Consider the following 17,893-nt stretch of genomic DNA (forward strand, 5'->3'; position numbering starts at 1 on the left):
TAAGGCGTAGTTGTAGTTCAGTCCAACGTTTCATTTGGATTCATTTGACAACAGTCAACTATTTTCATAAAGAATATATATATTTTTCAAAGTCAACTTTATTGTCAATCTTACTCCGTTTGTGTTTATAGACAGAGAGATCAAAAAGACGTTTAAATAAAATTATACAATTTACAGATATGTATACAAATATATATATCCTATATACACCATCATGTATAATGATGGTGTATAACAGGGCTATTCAATTACACATTCAGTTGGGCCAGATTTTATAACTAAAAAATTCAGCTGGGCCAGACATTCAGCGGCCTGTAAAAAGCGGGTAATGACAAATTTTAAACCAACACATATTACTGCGATGAAAAACATGCCATTTGTATTAATTGTTCATCTAACAAAGGTACGTCAAAAAGTGCATAAAAACACAACAAATTAGCATTAATTTAACAGAATCTGAAAAAAAGTGCACAGTTGTAGCATTACATTTGTTTGCTTTAGAAGTCAAATATTCAGGTTTCCTTTTTTTTTAACCAGGCACATCACAGTTTAAATGCACATGCATTTAACTGAATACAATAATAGCAGTCTTAATAAATGTCCTCACATACAAAATAAAATTGGATACATATGACACACGCACATCAAAAAGTGCATTAACAAACAGTTAAAGAGCTCCAATGTAACAAAAAGAGGTAGTACTATAATTGTTTCACTTTTCAAGTAATAACAAAAAAAATCATGCATTTTGGTCACATTTGACCCAGACACATTACAAAGTTAATTTAAATGAATACAAAAATAACTGTCAAACCCTGCACAAACCCATAACAAGGGATAAGGGTAACTAACATGAATTAATACTACACTACACGTCTACTATAGTAAACTAGGTGCTTACTATCACCTCATTTGTGATTTGTCATCGCTGACTTTCTTAATGGGAGAAGTGACATTTTTAGTTTTGAACAAGAGCAGTGATTGTTGGCTCATAGGATGTCAATGCAATCCTAAAACATTGGTAAAGAGTGCTGTCAGTCAGGGAGCAGCGAGTGCTACTTTTTATTGAGTTCATGTGTGAAAACCTTGATTCACATTTGTATGTTGATCCAAACATACTGAGCACACAGATCAAAACTTTCTGAATGAAGGGAACTGCTGTTTTTTGACATCACTCCAAAACTTCGCTGGTCCGTTAGTGCGCTGCTCTTGTGCCATGGTTACGGATGAATGCATGTCAATAAGTTCCAGTGTACATTTCCCCTCGTCGATGCAGGGGACCACTTCCTTTGCTCTGGTTGATACGTCCCCCTCTATTGCAACAGTGAAGGGGTCTCTGGCAAAGCCCATCACCTCTGTGGGCAGAGCAAGTCCATCCAATCGACCTGCAAAGTTCTCTTTCAACCTCGCAATGAAATCTGTCATCACATCCGTGATTTGTGCCGGGGATGTGATGTGTTTGCGGAGCGTCGGAAAATGCAGGATCCGACCCGTACTCAAGTCGGTCACGAAAAGGTCCAGCTTGACCTGGAATGCGCGCATCTGCTCCACAAGATCAATGACCGTTTTGTCTCTGTTTACACTTCAGAGTTGAGAGAGACATGTTTTAGAGTTGCTATCATAGGACCCCCGTTACTAGCACCACTAGATGCACTTTCAAAAAACGTCCTGCGTTGTGGTTTAGTGGTTTCTATGCAACGCGGAGTGTTGCGTTCATGGTCTGTACTAGTGTAGGAATTTGGCTACGGGAGGCTGGGCCACTCGGGAGTTGGTTCTGGGCCGCATCTGGCCCGCGGGCCGCCATTTGAATAGGCCTGGTGTATAATGTAGAAGGAAGTGTGGTAGATAACAAGTAAATATAGAGTTACATACAGATCCATGTTACAGCAAAAGATGGAATAACTAAGAAGCACGCAGTATAATAATAATTACATGCAACAATTAAATAACTGCTCAGCATCTCCACCACAATCCCAATCTGCTGTGTCCTGTTTTCCTCCCCCCTGCATAACACCCCATCACAGATACGAAACACAACGCAGAGTCCGAGGGTGTTAAGAGTATGTTTATTTAAATGTCCTCCTCTCTACTGGCCAACACAGGGAGCATACTGTATGCTGGGTGCATAATTTTTCCAGGAGGAGGAGATTTCCATGCCATGCAGGGTCTTTGGGGATGGGGATGATGATCGCCTCCTTCGTGGTCCACACAACAAAGTAGCAGAGACTCCGGTCTGTGATATGCAGCTGCCCTTGGACTTGTGCCAGTATGGGTGATTCTCCTTGAGAATATATGACCCACCCTCCTCACGGAGACAGAAGGATGGTAACTGGACTGCCTCCGCGATGGTCATGTTCCTCTGGCTGTGTGGACACTTCACCTCCAGCAGGGCAGATGGCTGCACAAGTCCATCGGGTGATGCTCCCAAAACACCCGACTCACTCACAAAGAGACCAGACTCGAACACTGTCACCCGATAGGCCTGCACAAAAGCCTTCACCCCTTCGGCCTCATTTACAACCCCCCAGTTGACAGTTGGCGATGTCTCTGGCCAGTGGGTTGTATGTCTCCTCTCGCTGTTGGTAAAGTTGAGACACCGGCTGGACTACTTTTTAAGTGCCAGGCTTCCTCCACTGGCACTCAACATCTGTGGAGCTGATCTGCCACATGGCAAATATTGCCAATGCTGCAGCGTGGCTGCATTTGTACATCCCCCGTGCACAATCACAGACAGCGCTCTGCATCGCGCCATCGTCTCCCATGCAGATCTGTAAAAATAAAGTAAGTACCATTTGTTAGCATGCGATAATAGATTGAATGAGCAATAATACAAGGATGGTCCGGATCTGGGGGTGGGAGGGTTTATTTTTCCATAGTGTTGTCCTCTTGTCTGATTGTTGTTATTGTTTGTTTTTTCTGTATTTTTTGTAATTTGTGTTGTATTGGTTGTGATTGTACATTGTATTTTTCTAAATGTGTATGAATACATTTTTGAAAAACATTTGATCAACAATAAAAAAGGATTTGGTCAGGATCTAGACTCAGTGTGTAGTTTATTAATTAATCAATGCTCTCTACATTAGGAAAACACATACCAGTGTACCAGAGGGAGTCACACACAGCTGTGCCTAGATAACCAAAATCCTTGAATCTACACACAGCAAATAAAGTCAAATGACACAATGAGAAAAAGGTGATCACACATACAGTATAGTCGATATAAAACTGGCCGCTTCAATCTGAAGAGCAACTAAAACAAAACACGGGAGTGTACCTTGTTCTTGTGAACACTTATGTTATCCACAGCATACACAGAGACCACGAAGTTCTTAAGGAGAAAAGTAGTTACTAAAACAAAACACGTTAGTGTACCTTGTTAGCTAATGTTAGCTAGCTGACATTAACGTTACACATTGCACTCATATTACTCACCGAAACCTTGTAAAGCCGGTCCCGCATGCTGGCTCTTACAGAACCGACTAACTCCCCGTTCGTGTATGTACAGCTCTCAACATGCCCAGACTTGTAGTGATGTTCACCTCGTTTTATACTTTTCGCCTCATTCTGAAAGAAACAGGTGAAATTTGCTAACGTGACGGCCGTCTTTGTGATGGTGACGCGTATTGTGCGAGACCAGAGACCTGTAGTTCACTGAGCGGTTTCACACAAAAAAAATTGTAACTTCACAGTTTTACGACACATTTTTATTTTTTTGACTTGCAAAATGTTCTTTTAAATTGACAAACATCATATGTGTCATTCGTGGCACAATTCAAACGGGATCAAAAGATAACCTTTCTCTCTCCATTCACTTCAATGTATAATTTTCCGTTTCCGGGGTCCCATGGAGGCTCCCGGAAGGGGAGGGACTTCGCCTCTCTATAACAACAGATCGCCACTGTGCTTACAACTAAAGACACAGCCACGTAAACACTGTGGCATGTGTACGGCTCCTTATGGGTCCGTATAGGTCGGCGTCTGGGTCCGGATCCGGACCGCGGTCCGCCTGTTGCCGACCCCTGGACTAGATGAAGCTTTACAACTAAAAGTTTGGATGGATCGATGGCTTTGAAAGCATGTTTCAAATGTTTTAATGTGGTTGATCTAATTCACAAAGTTTCCACCATTTATCTTCCATTCATAACAGTTATAAGAGACTATATACTGTATGACTTTACACTGCCAGACAAATATGTAAAAGCAAAATTAGCATTAAAACAAACGTATAGGCCTACAGGGATCATGTTCTTGGAAACAAACACCCCACAAAAATGTGTTTGAATTCACTGTCCCTCCACAATTACAATAGGGGTTTGTACAATACATTGAATGTATAAATACATATATATATATATATATATATATATATATTTAAAAAAAGTGTTTAAATGAATAATTGCCTTTCACTGCCTTCACAGTAACATTGCATTATGGGTATTGTGTTTGCCTTTTCTGGCAGATTTCTCGCCACCGACTGTTTTAAAAAATAGCGCCATTTATTTCTTCATATCACCAATACAGGGACGACAAAGAAGCAGGGTCTCTACCGTTTAATAGACATTAGTTACAATTGTATTCAAGATACAAAGTTGCAGCCATGTGTTTGATAGTAAATGTAATTATTTGTAATAGATAGATTAGAGCAGATGAGCAGCTTCACATGTTTATGATTTAATTTACCGAACATCAAAGCATAAAATAGAATACAAATACCTTTTCCACCCACATGTTTTCTGCCTTTGTCAGAACCCGGCGTGTCCCTCGGAGTAGCCTTATGGATTAGCTGAGAGGTATCATTTGTCTCAGACGTTTGATACAAAGACTCTGAGCTTCTTAAGGATTTCCCTGTCAACTCAGCATAATCCAGCAATGGACTTTTAGATGCTTATGAAACTCATAAGCCTATTGAATAACAATCAGTAAGGCTGTCAAGTAAAGGCACACATAAATATGGTGATGAAATGTGTGAGGATCATTCTGAATATAATTAAATAAATAAAGGGGTAAAGCAGGAGGACGTTCTTACATGTATTTATTTTTAGACAAACAACTACACCTAAGGCTCTGATTTATCAGATCAATCACAGCAAACAGCTCAAAGCCCCTGCAGGTATTGGCATTGAGAGAGGATTTGGTGTTTCTAGCCATGGTAGAGGCTTCAGTATTAACTCGGTCCCATTGTTGGCCCACCACTATCAATTATTGGATGGATTTCCATCCATGACAGTCACGGCCCCTAGAAAATGAACACTAAGGGCTTTGGCGATTTGTATGACTGTTCTTGCAGTGCCACCAGCAGGTTAATGTTTTCACTCACGCTGTTAAATATCTCAACATCTACTGGATGGCTTCACTAATTATTTTTACAGACACTCATGGTTCCCAGAGGATGAACCTTAATGACTAGTGATCCAACCTGATAAAGAAATAATTATATTGCTGTCCATGTGGCATTAATGTCACTACTACCAAAGATGTATATAACAGCCATTCATTGAAATAAATGCTCTAAACAGCTGACAAACGTCGAAGAAACCAGGTAGCTGGTGCATAATGCTGCATTGCGAATCAAAGAGACTCAGAAGTGTGTTGGTCCACAAAAAGAAAGGCTTAAACCCAAATGAATATTGAATTCAAAAACTGTCATATAGACTGAGAGCATAACATTAAACCCTCAAACAGCTTCAGATTAGCAGGTTAAAGGAAATGTGGGCCAAGGCAGGAAGCTTTTGAAGCTTTGAAAAGATTATGCTCAAATCTCTTCAGATGGATCCACCAACCTCCTTTAGGATGATGTGTATCAGTCACCTTAAGTATGCACAACAGGGCCTCACTTATGAATTCAGCGTTGTTTGTTATTCCAGCTTTCAAAAGTTCATTCCAAAATAAAGTTTAACAGAGTCAGCAAAGATAATTAAAGAGAAAAGGAAGAGCTCTTGTTTCCCTCTCAGTGTTAAGAAGTGCTCTAGGGAAGAGTTTGTTTATAGTGACTGAGAACGCAAGCACTTAATGAGCAAGAAAGTGGATGCTTCTCAGCGAGAAAATCTCAAGTTGAGGGATTTTCGTTTGTGCTGCATGGATGCTCCTTTGCTTGTATACAGTATGCGATCCAATGTTTTGTGTTCTTTGTTAATGTATTGTTGCCATATAAGTGTACGTGTGTATAAGAGAAAGACAGAGCTTAATCAAATATCTGTGTTTTCTAAGTAAATGCTGCTAACGATACCTCATGTTACAAAATGCAATTTTACCAGAGGTGAACCGTCAATTACCATAACTGTGTCAGCCTTTTTCATGTTGAGGCCACTCGTGGATTAACCTTATTTATTTATTTAATAGTTTATTTGAACAGGGATTTTAGCTTTGAGCTAATTTACATCCGTAGTCCCTCACATACAACATATAAGAACATGACATTTATAAAGATAGCAAAAATAAATACATGATATGCAGAAAGAGCATGAGCAGCATATACGAGCAACCTTAATGTTAAACAGCATTCAGTATTTGTATCGCCTTACTCTAAATCATATGCACTTTTCTCTAAACCTCTGATCTTATGAGTGCAGCAGAGAGGGCAAAGTGGGTAAATAATACATGTGTTGTGCGTATCATCAATGGAGCTTGTACCAATAGGTCAATATATTAAATGTAATTATCATTATATATTTTTTTAATCTTTTGTTTTAACTGTACTTTGGAATAGAAAGTCCCATTATTTCTTTGTTTTCCATGGACAGATTTCAAAGTGAACATTTCTGATCAGGACAGCATGTAATGAAGACAAAAACAACAAGTTATTGAAATATGATGTACACAACACTAAACATAACTGCGTCTGTATAAGGAGCTGAAATAGGAACACATGCCTGGTGTGTAGACTGCTTTCCATTTTAATACAATAGCTCAATTTCAGTTGGCAAAGATAGAGTTAATATGAAGACATGTTTGCTAGGCAATGATTGGTAAAGCCTCCCGAGACAAACCACAAAGAATACATAAAGAGTTCCATTTGTAAAAGTTAGGGCACTTTTTTGACTTTTTCAAGGGGGAAAAAAAAAATCAAGGAAAACTCACATTTTCAGTGAGTTTTTCGATGCAGGCACATACATTTGTATGAAATAAAGAATCGAGTGCACATACAAGCTGTGAAATATGACAACCCAGTGCCTTTTTTTAAGGCTGCTTTTAGGTTAAAAAACAAAGGATTCAACAAGCCACTGAGATGTTGCTTGCTTTGCTCTGTCACATGCTGCCTCATTAGAAAACAATGGTGCTGTATCTTAGTATTGCCATTAATGGCTGGAGAACAACTTTAGCAATATTTTCTCGCGAGACAATCACAACAGATTAGGCTTTTTCAGAAGCTGGCTGATAGTGAAAGACTTTAACATGGAACATTCCAAACAGAGAACATTAAAGCAAGTATTGTATAGGAATCTAAAAAAATAAATGTTAACTTCAAAATTAGCATACGTCCCTTATAATTTATAATATCCCACATTATTTTGTGTAGTCTTTTTGTAACAATGTACCATTTGCACCAAAAAAAGCATATTTTCTGAGCTTTTCCTTGGAAAGGCAGTGACAGAACATGTTTTAAGTTAGGACCCTTAACTCCGTTTCTCAAATTGTAAAAGCCACTATCTTTGTCTTTTTTGTTTTATGTATCTAGGGCCAGTAAAATGAAAAGATCTTCATCCGTCCTTTAGTTGTACTGTGCACCATTATAGTCAGGAAGATCAAAGCTCACAATGATGAATATAATCATTTGTTTTACTTTCTCATGAACATTTTGATAATATATTTCAACTGAAGATTGTTTTAAATATGCGCAAAGGGGCTGATTATTTGTTCTTTGACAGCTCACAAAGAAATAAACTATAAGAAAGCAAAGAAAAAAGGACCAGGGTTGAATAGTGGCATAGATTTCAGAAATGAAATGAAAGATGTTTTTTATGTCACAGACTTTAATATGCTTTAGGCTACTTCTATTGATGAACACCATATAAACTGACACTAGTGATCTACTGTATGCACTGCATTCTTTCAATCCTACCAGGACGACAGTCTTTAAATACGTATGAGGTAGCAAGTTGCTTCACTCCATCTTTACAAGTTCTTGAAAAAGCCTTTTGCATGCTCAGCTTGGTTGGTTATTTTTCATGAAAAAGGTCGTGTGGGGGTTTCCTCTGTCTACAAAGGCTTGCAATTATTATATTATTACCAGCACAGTTGTATTTATGGTGGTATTTGTACCGTATATTTTTCTTTATACATTCTTCTCCAAATGGAGTTTCTGTAGAAGTAGAAAGAAACAGATCTGACTCAAGTTGCAGCATTCAAACGATCCTTGCTCCCAAATGAGACAGTAATGAATAAAGAAATTAACAGTGATTATTAAGTGCTTTTTAAGGTTTTCCTTTGCCAACCTATCATGCATGTTGGATTCATCAGACCCCCTGGAGACATGATGATGACATAATGATAACGGGCGGCCACATACAATACACACTGTCTGTATGTCTCAGATTGAACGATGATGTGTGCCCTTCTCTGTGTCAAGACATCATGCTCGTTAGGGCTGCACGATATTGGAAAAAACTGACATTGCGATATTTTCTTCCCCTGCGATAGATATTGCGATATGAAAAAATACAGGAATTGAAGAAAAGACAGTTTTTTTTTGTCCGCAAACCATCCTTTCTTGAACTTTAAAGGAATGGTCCACTCATTAGATAATTAATCAAAACTTCAGTATTTAGTGAAACATTATGTTTAGACCATACCCTGAAGAAATCAGCGATATTCCCCGGTAAATAATGATTTTATAGCTCTTTTTTATCAAAACCTGTATATTCCGTCAGGCCGCTGCCATTTTGCCCATTTTCAGTAGTCACGTGATGGTCGTGACGTCATCCATGCGTTCACTTTGTAAACACACGAAAACATGGCGAAGTTTTGAGCAATATGAAGAGATTGGAAGGGGGAATTCAGCCATACAGGTTCGAGCCTACTTAGTACTACTTAGTAGATACAATGATTTTGATTACTAGATATGTATGCATGTAGTACCACCCTTGCTAGCGATTCCCTCTCTAGTTTAGCATACTCAGCCTCGTTGTCCCTGGCCCTAGAACCACGATTTTATGGGGCCGGAAAAACTGGGGGGAAATACCCACTAGCCGGTACTACGCTATATGGAAAGGCCACCAAAAACTGGCCTGGCCTGGACGATAAAGGACGTTTAAACGGGGCTACCCGCTGCAATGGAAATGCGCCATAACATACCTTATTCTTACTCCGAGCACTACTTCTGGTCCTCCGTCGCTTCACACTTGCAGAGGGCGATTTCTCAACTGGCCGAACTGGTGTCCTGGTCGGTGATGACACCAGAAAGACCGATGGTACTGCATCTCCATTAAGTAATGGTTGTTCAATAAATCCCATGTTATGTTTTATCATACTCTCAGAGTAGTCGTCCGGAAACTTGAAATGTTCGCTGCATACATGCGCCTGTGGATCTTTCGGTTCGGGCCGGCCACATTTCGCTAGCCACTGCCTCCGAACGTACTTCCTACGCTTACCTTTTGGCAACAGATGGAACCGAGCATTCCGTGGATTGTTCCTATCAGAATTGTGGCAATGTTTCGCGATACAATGAGGCATATTTGAAGAGAGTAACTACAGTAAATAACATGAACATCAACGTGTCCTCGAAACCAAACGCATGGTTTACGTCACGTCCGGTAAAATGGCGCCGCCCACAGTGTTGATGTTATTTCGGTAATTAATCAGTTTAAAATCACTGATAATGTCATCGGATTAAAAAAAAAAAAGAGAGACTGGTCTGTTTTATCGGATGATAATTTTTTTTAAATGAGTGTCATGAGCATACCATTCTTTTAATGATATACAATCTGTATTTTTTTAACTATATTTAACCCGATGAAGGATTTTAGTCACAGACTTCTGGATCTTAAGTTATCAGAGCAACAAGCTGAGCTAACTCGGTTATCCTGCTGTGATCTGATCAAGAATGGTTGTCATTGGTGGTTTGCTGTGCATGCAGAGCCTGCATGTCACTCACTCAAGTACCCCTGACATGAGAGCCACGCAAGTTTTCCTTTTGTAGCAAGCAGCAAAATAATTGTAACATGACGTGTTTGAGTTCATTTGCCTACTTAATATCGCACGTCCTAAAATAAAAAATAAAAAATCGCATGTCCTGCGATGTCAATATCGCGCATGCGCATAACGCGATTATCGTCACGACACGATATATCGTGCAGCCCTAATGCTCGTCTTCCAACACAATAAGATCAGACAAGCGACACACACTAAAACACAATCGCAGCAGAGGTTAACAGCGAACAAGAGAAAAATACAATGCTGTGGCCTTTTTAGTCTGCCAAATGAGCCTTGATGATGAGGATGTATACTGTCACCCCATCCAATGAAAGGTACTATTGATTCAGTCGTACCTTACATGTCCAGTGCATGCACGGTTCATTAGATTACTCAAAACTCTATGAAGGCATCATTAGATCCCTGTAGCCATTGTATAACTCATATCGAGTGTTTGCTTCCACAAACCCACCGACTGTCAAGGTCGTTTTCATCTGAGCTCTGACCCAGAAGTGCTGGCTGTCCCGCAGGGTAGACATATATTTGTTTTGGAGAGCATGTTGTGTTTGATCGAGGTGGGAGGTGCAGAATAGATAACAGCTTCGACCAGATGCACCTATAGAAGACTGATTACTGCCTTTCTTGTGCTGTGTCTGGCCATTTATTGTGCCACTACATATTGTCCTTCAAAAACAGCTTGGTTGTCATAATCTTTTAGATTTCAGTCTTATTGACCTGAGGGGAAGTGACAGGGTTGTGGCAGAGTTTGATGTAAACATAGTGAATCAAGATTAAAGACGACCAGTGTGGAAATTGTTGCAAGCATTGTTGTCTGGCAGAGGCACATCAAACTAATCACTCTTGAAACTGTCCCTCAACGCAGCGTTGGTGATATCCTGCGTGACACATCAATCATATTAAAGGCGTCTCTGAAAACTCTTGAAACTGATACTTTCTTATTTGAAACGTCAAAGCATTTCACATATGAGCAGAACATTGTTAATAAAGGAAATCGATCCTGGGTGTCAAAAAGTACTGATCTGTTCTGTTTGACAATGAGTTTGGTGTCAAGTCACTGAGGACTAATGCTCAGATCTGAAGACTTTATTGTGCTCGATAAAATGTGAGTGTATAGGGAAGCAATCCAGCAAGTTAATGAGGGAATTGCTTGATTGTGGCTTATTTATAGGTCAATTATTCATTAAGTGTGCCAGGGCAAGTAGTCTACAAGTGAGCGTGTTGGGGCTATGATGTACTGCATACTGCTGAAGCTTTATTTAAGTGGAACCACAAATCGACTAAGTAACAGAGTAACCAAACAGGACCAAATTGGAGAAATAAAAATGCTGCCATGTTATTAAATCAAAAGCTTGAACTGTTAAAGGAAAATATTAAAGTAAGAGCCATGCAAGCCCAGTGGACAAGACAGAATCCTTAAATACAACCCTTGGATAAACATGTGATACATAGAGTTTTCATCACAAGTTTGGCACCATATTAAAAAGCTCGAGAGTAAAAGTATTAGTCATGCAGGAAGAGCTTCCATCATTTAAACCTGTCCATGATTCTCTCTGGCTTCAGGCACTGGCTTTAACGTCCATTTCCCCTATGACTCACCATTTTCACCATGCTGCTCTAATGACTTACGGCATGCTTTTTTATTAAAATTAACTAGCCAAGACGCTTGAATTTCCATCGCTAACTGAAAATAATACACTAATAATACACTATATGGCCTTTATTAGTGCTGTACATATTACATGTAATTAAAATCATGTTTGAGTGAGGTTGTGATTAAATTAAAGCTAATAGTTCTTATTTAACTGTATATTCTCTCCAATTGGAAAAAGATGCAGAGGAGAACAAGTAATATGAGTAACATGCCACAGGCAGTGAGAATAAGAGAGGGATATAACTGGAGCTAGAAGGTTAGTGTGCCCCAAGAGGTAATCCATTTTTTACAATATCAATGCTTCAGAAAGGCATGAAGCACATATCAAACTATTTCAAAATGTTCACCGTGAGGAGAGCGAAAGGATATAACAATAGAAATGTATTTCTTTGGAAAATAAAGACCACACTCATGCTGGTGCAGTCCATATTAAATAGGCTTGACCTCCATAATTTGCCGTGACTTGTAACAATTTCCCCACGGGGATTAATAAAGTATATCAAATCAAATCAAAAAAATCAAACACTGGTGCAGAAGTTGAAGTGAAGTTTGGAGAAAGTCCTCCCTGCTGTGTTCCTTCCCTCTCACTGCGGCAATGCTTTGTCCATTCTCAGTGCAATGAATATTTGATCAAAACTGTAGTTTCCATTCAAATATATTCTCATTATAAAGTCCTCTTAATTAATGAATATAAATTAAGCAGTTCACATCAATGCATGTGTGTTGGCCTAATGTCACGCACATGTTGTGTTAAATTGATATTAAATCATTTGTTTAAAAGCCTTTACTTTGGGTTTCAGTGATTTTCTAAAGTCCTACATGTTCACTTAAATTCTGCGGCGTTAGATTGTCAGACATGATTCCACTTGTTATGAAGGTATGAGAACTTTTCTTTCTACTTAATTCAAGTCCAAATCTCATTTACATTTTTCCTTGATCCACTTCAAAGGAGGCTTTACTTTGATGAGTCTTAAAGAGTTAAAGTTATTCAACTTTACTGTGATCATGGGATTCTGACTATTGCTTTGGTGGGTATATAGAAATGTTTTAATAATGCATATCAGAGCATCATCTTTATGCTGCGAGGCATTTGCATATATATTGGTTTACCATTCGATTATTATCTTAGCAGCTATCACAGCATTCATAATCAATGATAACAATGTTATATCACATGACACCAGTTAAGATATATCAGCCAATGTAAGAGGATATTAAATTGCACATTTTCTAATCTGTTGTGTTCATATCAGAACAAGGTGTCAAGGCGTTGTTGCATTCGGAACAAGATGCAACTGGATTTATTTTTTTAAGCCGTTCTCAACTTTCAGGAAAAAGGGTCTGCTCACATTTATCTGTGTCTATATGGTGTATTAAGTCAATGTTTATCTTTCCTTGTGATCCCTTTTTAGCATGACCACACAGTAAAAAAAAAAGGCTCAAAATCTATTGTTTTCGCTATAATACGAGCAGCCTGTATTTGCCAAACCAGGTGGGTATTTTCCTAACAGACTCCTTTGAGAACATCTTTTAAAACAACAGATGCAAACCTGTTCCTAATATACAGAGTCTGAGGCTAAAACTAAGAGTCTGAAGGTAAATAAGAGAACCAGCTGTGTTTTAAACTTGAATTTGTGCGATAGTACACACACACACACACACACACACACACACACACACACACACACACACACACACACACACACACACACACACACACACACACACACACACACACACACACACACACACAACAAACTCATTCTGCAGACACTGAGCATGTTGATAGTTAGCAAGAGCTAATATCAGTACTGTAGCTGCATTAGCCATCTGTGCCGATTAAACAAAGACTGCAAAAACACTCTTATCATCAAATGTGTGTTACTAAAGAAAGGGCTTTAGTTTGAGCATCAGTAAGTAGAATCCCTCAAACAAAACACAATTACTAGTGACTAATTTTACTTTTACTAAAGCTCAGCAAATAATCAGAAAGGTGATACTTCCCTAAAAAGACACACTATGGAGGATGCACATGTAAGACTGCTGAAGCTTCATGTTAGCTTCATTTAAACTCAAGTCATAGAAAAGATTATTAAATAGTTGTTGGTGTTGACGCCTTTAGAAAATAACAGAACTGGTATTGCCTTGAGGAAAAGGCTGCAGGGAGACTGAAAATGAAAGTCAGAGGAGATTATGGCTCAGCATTAACTTGGCTGAGGTCAGAGTTTAGCCTAAATTGAACTCTGAATTAGCGTCATTCACCAGGAACTGGGTCATTCAACTAAACCCTGGTTCAGTTCTTCAAACACATTTCCGCAGTAACATCATCATTGCTGCAGTAACTGAGAACAAATAAGCCTTTTAGGAGTGTGGACTTGCTTTTAGCAGGCCTCTAAAAAATGGGTACTCCTGTTTTTAATTGGTCTGTTGTTCTTACATTTCTGCAGTTGCTCATTTGTGGGCTTTTTTCTATCTTAAAAGTGTTAGGGACCACTGAACTATGACTTCATATTGCTGTGTGAGTTGATAACCAAATTCCCAAGCTTTATTGGTAACATTAATAGGCACACATTTGGCATGAAAGTTAAGTGTTTGTGAAGTGGTATAAATGTGTAGATGTGGTGATGGCTCCTGCAAATTTGTATTTGTTATAGTGTTCATTATGCTTGCTCTTGTATGACAGAATGGGTTCATCGTTTTTTAAGGACTGAACAGTTTTGTGAGTTGTAAAGTCAGAGTGGCTGTGTCATAGATGTATATTGTACAGTGAGCTTTGATCTGCATATGTTCTCTACTGAAATGTCACTTCAAAGACCCCGCAGACAGTGGTACACATAATGCAACCGAAGGCAAGACCCTATTTCGACTCTTTCAAGACCTTTTTATGTTTTCCCTCTCTTGAAACCCAAGGTTCATTGTAACAGCAGTGTGACAAACTGTCAGCAAACATAAAATCCACCGTGTGCTGTTGTGTGGTGTCAACAACACAGAAAGCTCAATTCGCCAACAATCCGTCAACCGTGACGGAGGGACATCAAATAGCACAGCGGATGCTACATTTATCACAAAAACCTGCAAACGGAGACGACCGCTTCAGCCCACCTCTCTTTCACCTTCCGTTGTGATTTCACTTTTATTTAGCTTGAGTAGTTGTTTGCCTCTCTGCATGTCCGTCACTGCAATCATAATCGAATGTGTACACATGCATACGTAAGCATGCATACGCACATGGAAGAATGCTGACAGCAACGGTCTGTTTCAACATGTCCCTGCCAGTTACAGTATCATGTGCAGGCACACAATACTCACATCATCCCATGTGTGCAGTCTCTGTCCCTACACATGACAGACGCCATTGTGTTCTTTTGTATGGGAACTCTTATAAATGTCAAAGGGATTGTGGCTGTGTAACAGTGGGTTAACAAACCTATGGGTGGAATACAACCACAGTTCATCTCAACCGCTTTAAAGACTCCACACAGTGTCTAACTCGGCAAATGTTGCGGGATTGGGAAATCGTACTTGCATATATGGTTGACTTTACTATAATTAATTGTTTCAGGTTTGCATATTTGTAAATAGTCTTATACTGTAATTATAATCAATTAATGTGAAAGGTTTAACTTTAATTTACTGTAAAAAAGTTTCCCCAGTGCTTTATTGAAGAACTTGAAAATGAACTTGTGCAGTACAACATATAACAAGGTGTTTACCTCTGTTAGGAGTAACTGCTTAATGATTAACCAAGGGGACAGAGGGTTAATGTTACCAATAGACACTGTTGATTCATTTAAGCTCAACCGGCCTCAGTTAACATGATGTGAGGTGGTCTGCTCCATTTGTGACTTTTGTATCTGAAAATAATGAGAAATTGTTGTATTTAATATCTATTTAGTGGAGAAGGGCAAGAGTGGGAATTGTCTCACAAACAATAATTAGTTTCAATGCTGATTTGCTGTAATGAATACTTTATAATATTGCTAGTTTTTAGGGTTATGTAGAGCTTTTAATTTTTATATTTACTCAGATTAGGGGCAAAAACCTAAAAAGTCCCATTCTTCAAAATGTGTCCATCATCTCCGGGATGAACCGCATCCATCCCGCTACAGCTGACCTGTTCTGACATAGGGAGGTATCTTTCCAGGCATGAGGGGCTTGTTATTTTCCCAGCAGGCACCCCATTAGAGTCCCTATGACCTTTTACAATTGAACAGACCATTGGTCGCGTAACGTTTAGAATACAGATACTGACATTATTCGAGGACATTCTGCCCTGTTTTGAGAATGTTTTTCCAACCTGAACATTGGTTCAGTCGTGCATGAATCAATTATGCTGTGCCTCTGGCAAATTTGGTTCCTGCAGTTGGACTGTTGATTATCAGACATAATTATGCTTTTCTCCCCAAAAATAATAAATTGAACCATATTTGGCACAAATTACTTTCCAAGACACTGTTCTGAGGTTTTTCTTTTACTAATATATATCAGGACATCCAGTAGAAATTACAGGATAAATACACACAAACTCACGCCACATACTACTCTCTTTATCAGCCTATAGGTGACTTATAATAGCATTTTATCAGTAGTTAATAGTAGTATGGTATTATGTAGTACAGAAGTTAGTTTTAAAAAATGTACATGTTATAGCCATCCTCCGATTTATTTCTTGTACACCCTTGGATAAAGCCTCTATAAACTATAAAGTCAGGTCTATAAAAGTAAAGCTGATCCTTCATGCTCAGTAACACAATAGATGAATTGCTCTATTCTTCTGAAAAACAGATTTTAATAGCGGTAATGAAAAGCTTGATTCATGGCATGCATGCTTCTTCTACAATGACACAAGAGTGGCTGAAATCTATTCCAATTATCTCCACGGCTGCTATTGTGTCCTATGCGTCCTTGGTAGGCCTGCCATTTTGCATCTTGCATATCATTAGCACAGAAAGCACTTAATAGTCAATGCAGTTTGCAACCTACTATAGATGACCTTCACCCAAACCAAGAGCATCATTTTCACACATGCTGGTTACAGTGTTGTTCTCTTCTCCTTTATTTACTCTTTTGTATATCTAACACGTAATTTGTTTTTTCTCTTTAACCCAAGCAGTACTTTATATAGGAATAGTATGTGAATATATGAAAGCCAATGGACCACATTATACATAATAGTGGGAGAAAACCCAGATCATGTCTTTTGACTTTTTTATAGATTTAACATCTTGCTCGAGGTTGCTTTAGCAGGTATGAGGATAGTTTAATTGAAGGATTGGCCCTCAGCCAACCCGCACCTGCTTCCTGAACTTCCACTTCCCCACAACTAAACTGCTGTACAGTCTATCTATCATGACCTCATTGTGCATCTCTCAGTTCACCTCCGTAAAGCTGCACACCGTGCTAAAAGGAGGTAATGGACTAACCCAGCCCAGCGATACAGAGGGCCACAACAGCAATAAAAGGGCTGTTTAATTTGCCCCCAGTTTAAGATCTCAGTGATATGGTGGGATGCACACATAATTACGGGGATCAGGGACAGTCATCTAGATTGAAAAGAGATGCCCTTGGCTCTTTCTTTTTATTTCCAGATTCACTCCCTCTGGCATCAGCAATAATTCATTCTTAACCGTATATTTTAAAGTTGTCTACTTTTTTTTATTCAACTCTGGTTTGATTTTGATAAAATGTGTGTTTATATCTGAACTGTTCACATCACATAGATTGTTGTTGGGGATGTGAATACAGGCAATTTGTACACAATTATGCATTCTGTTGCGGGAGTAGTTTATTTTAAATAACAATATCAGTGCTTGTGAGGTTACAGTATAGTCCTCCTGTTCTACATTATAGGTGGTGGTGTTATCAAAAGATTAGACTAAGGTCAAACAACAACTTGGGTTATTATTTCTGGAAAGCAAAACTATTTGTAACACTCAATACCCAAAACGCTAATATGCAAATACTCTGAATACAGTTAACTTGAATTTTGCCTCCATGTTTAACAGAATGTTCTTTTCCAGGATGGAAATAGATCAATATATCCAATGGTTTATTTTCAATTTCATGCTTTTCAGCTTCCATCAAAATATGTCA

Source organism: Gymnodraco acuticeps, unplaced genomic scaffold, assembly GCF_902827175.1.
Source record: "Gymnodraco acuticeps unplaced genomic scaffold, fGymAcu1.1, whole genome shotgun sequence".
In the NCBI taxonomy this organism is placed as follows: Eukaryota; Metazoa; Chordata; class Actinopteri; order Perciformes; family Bathydraconidae; genus Gymnodraco; species Gymnodraco acuticeps.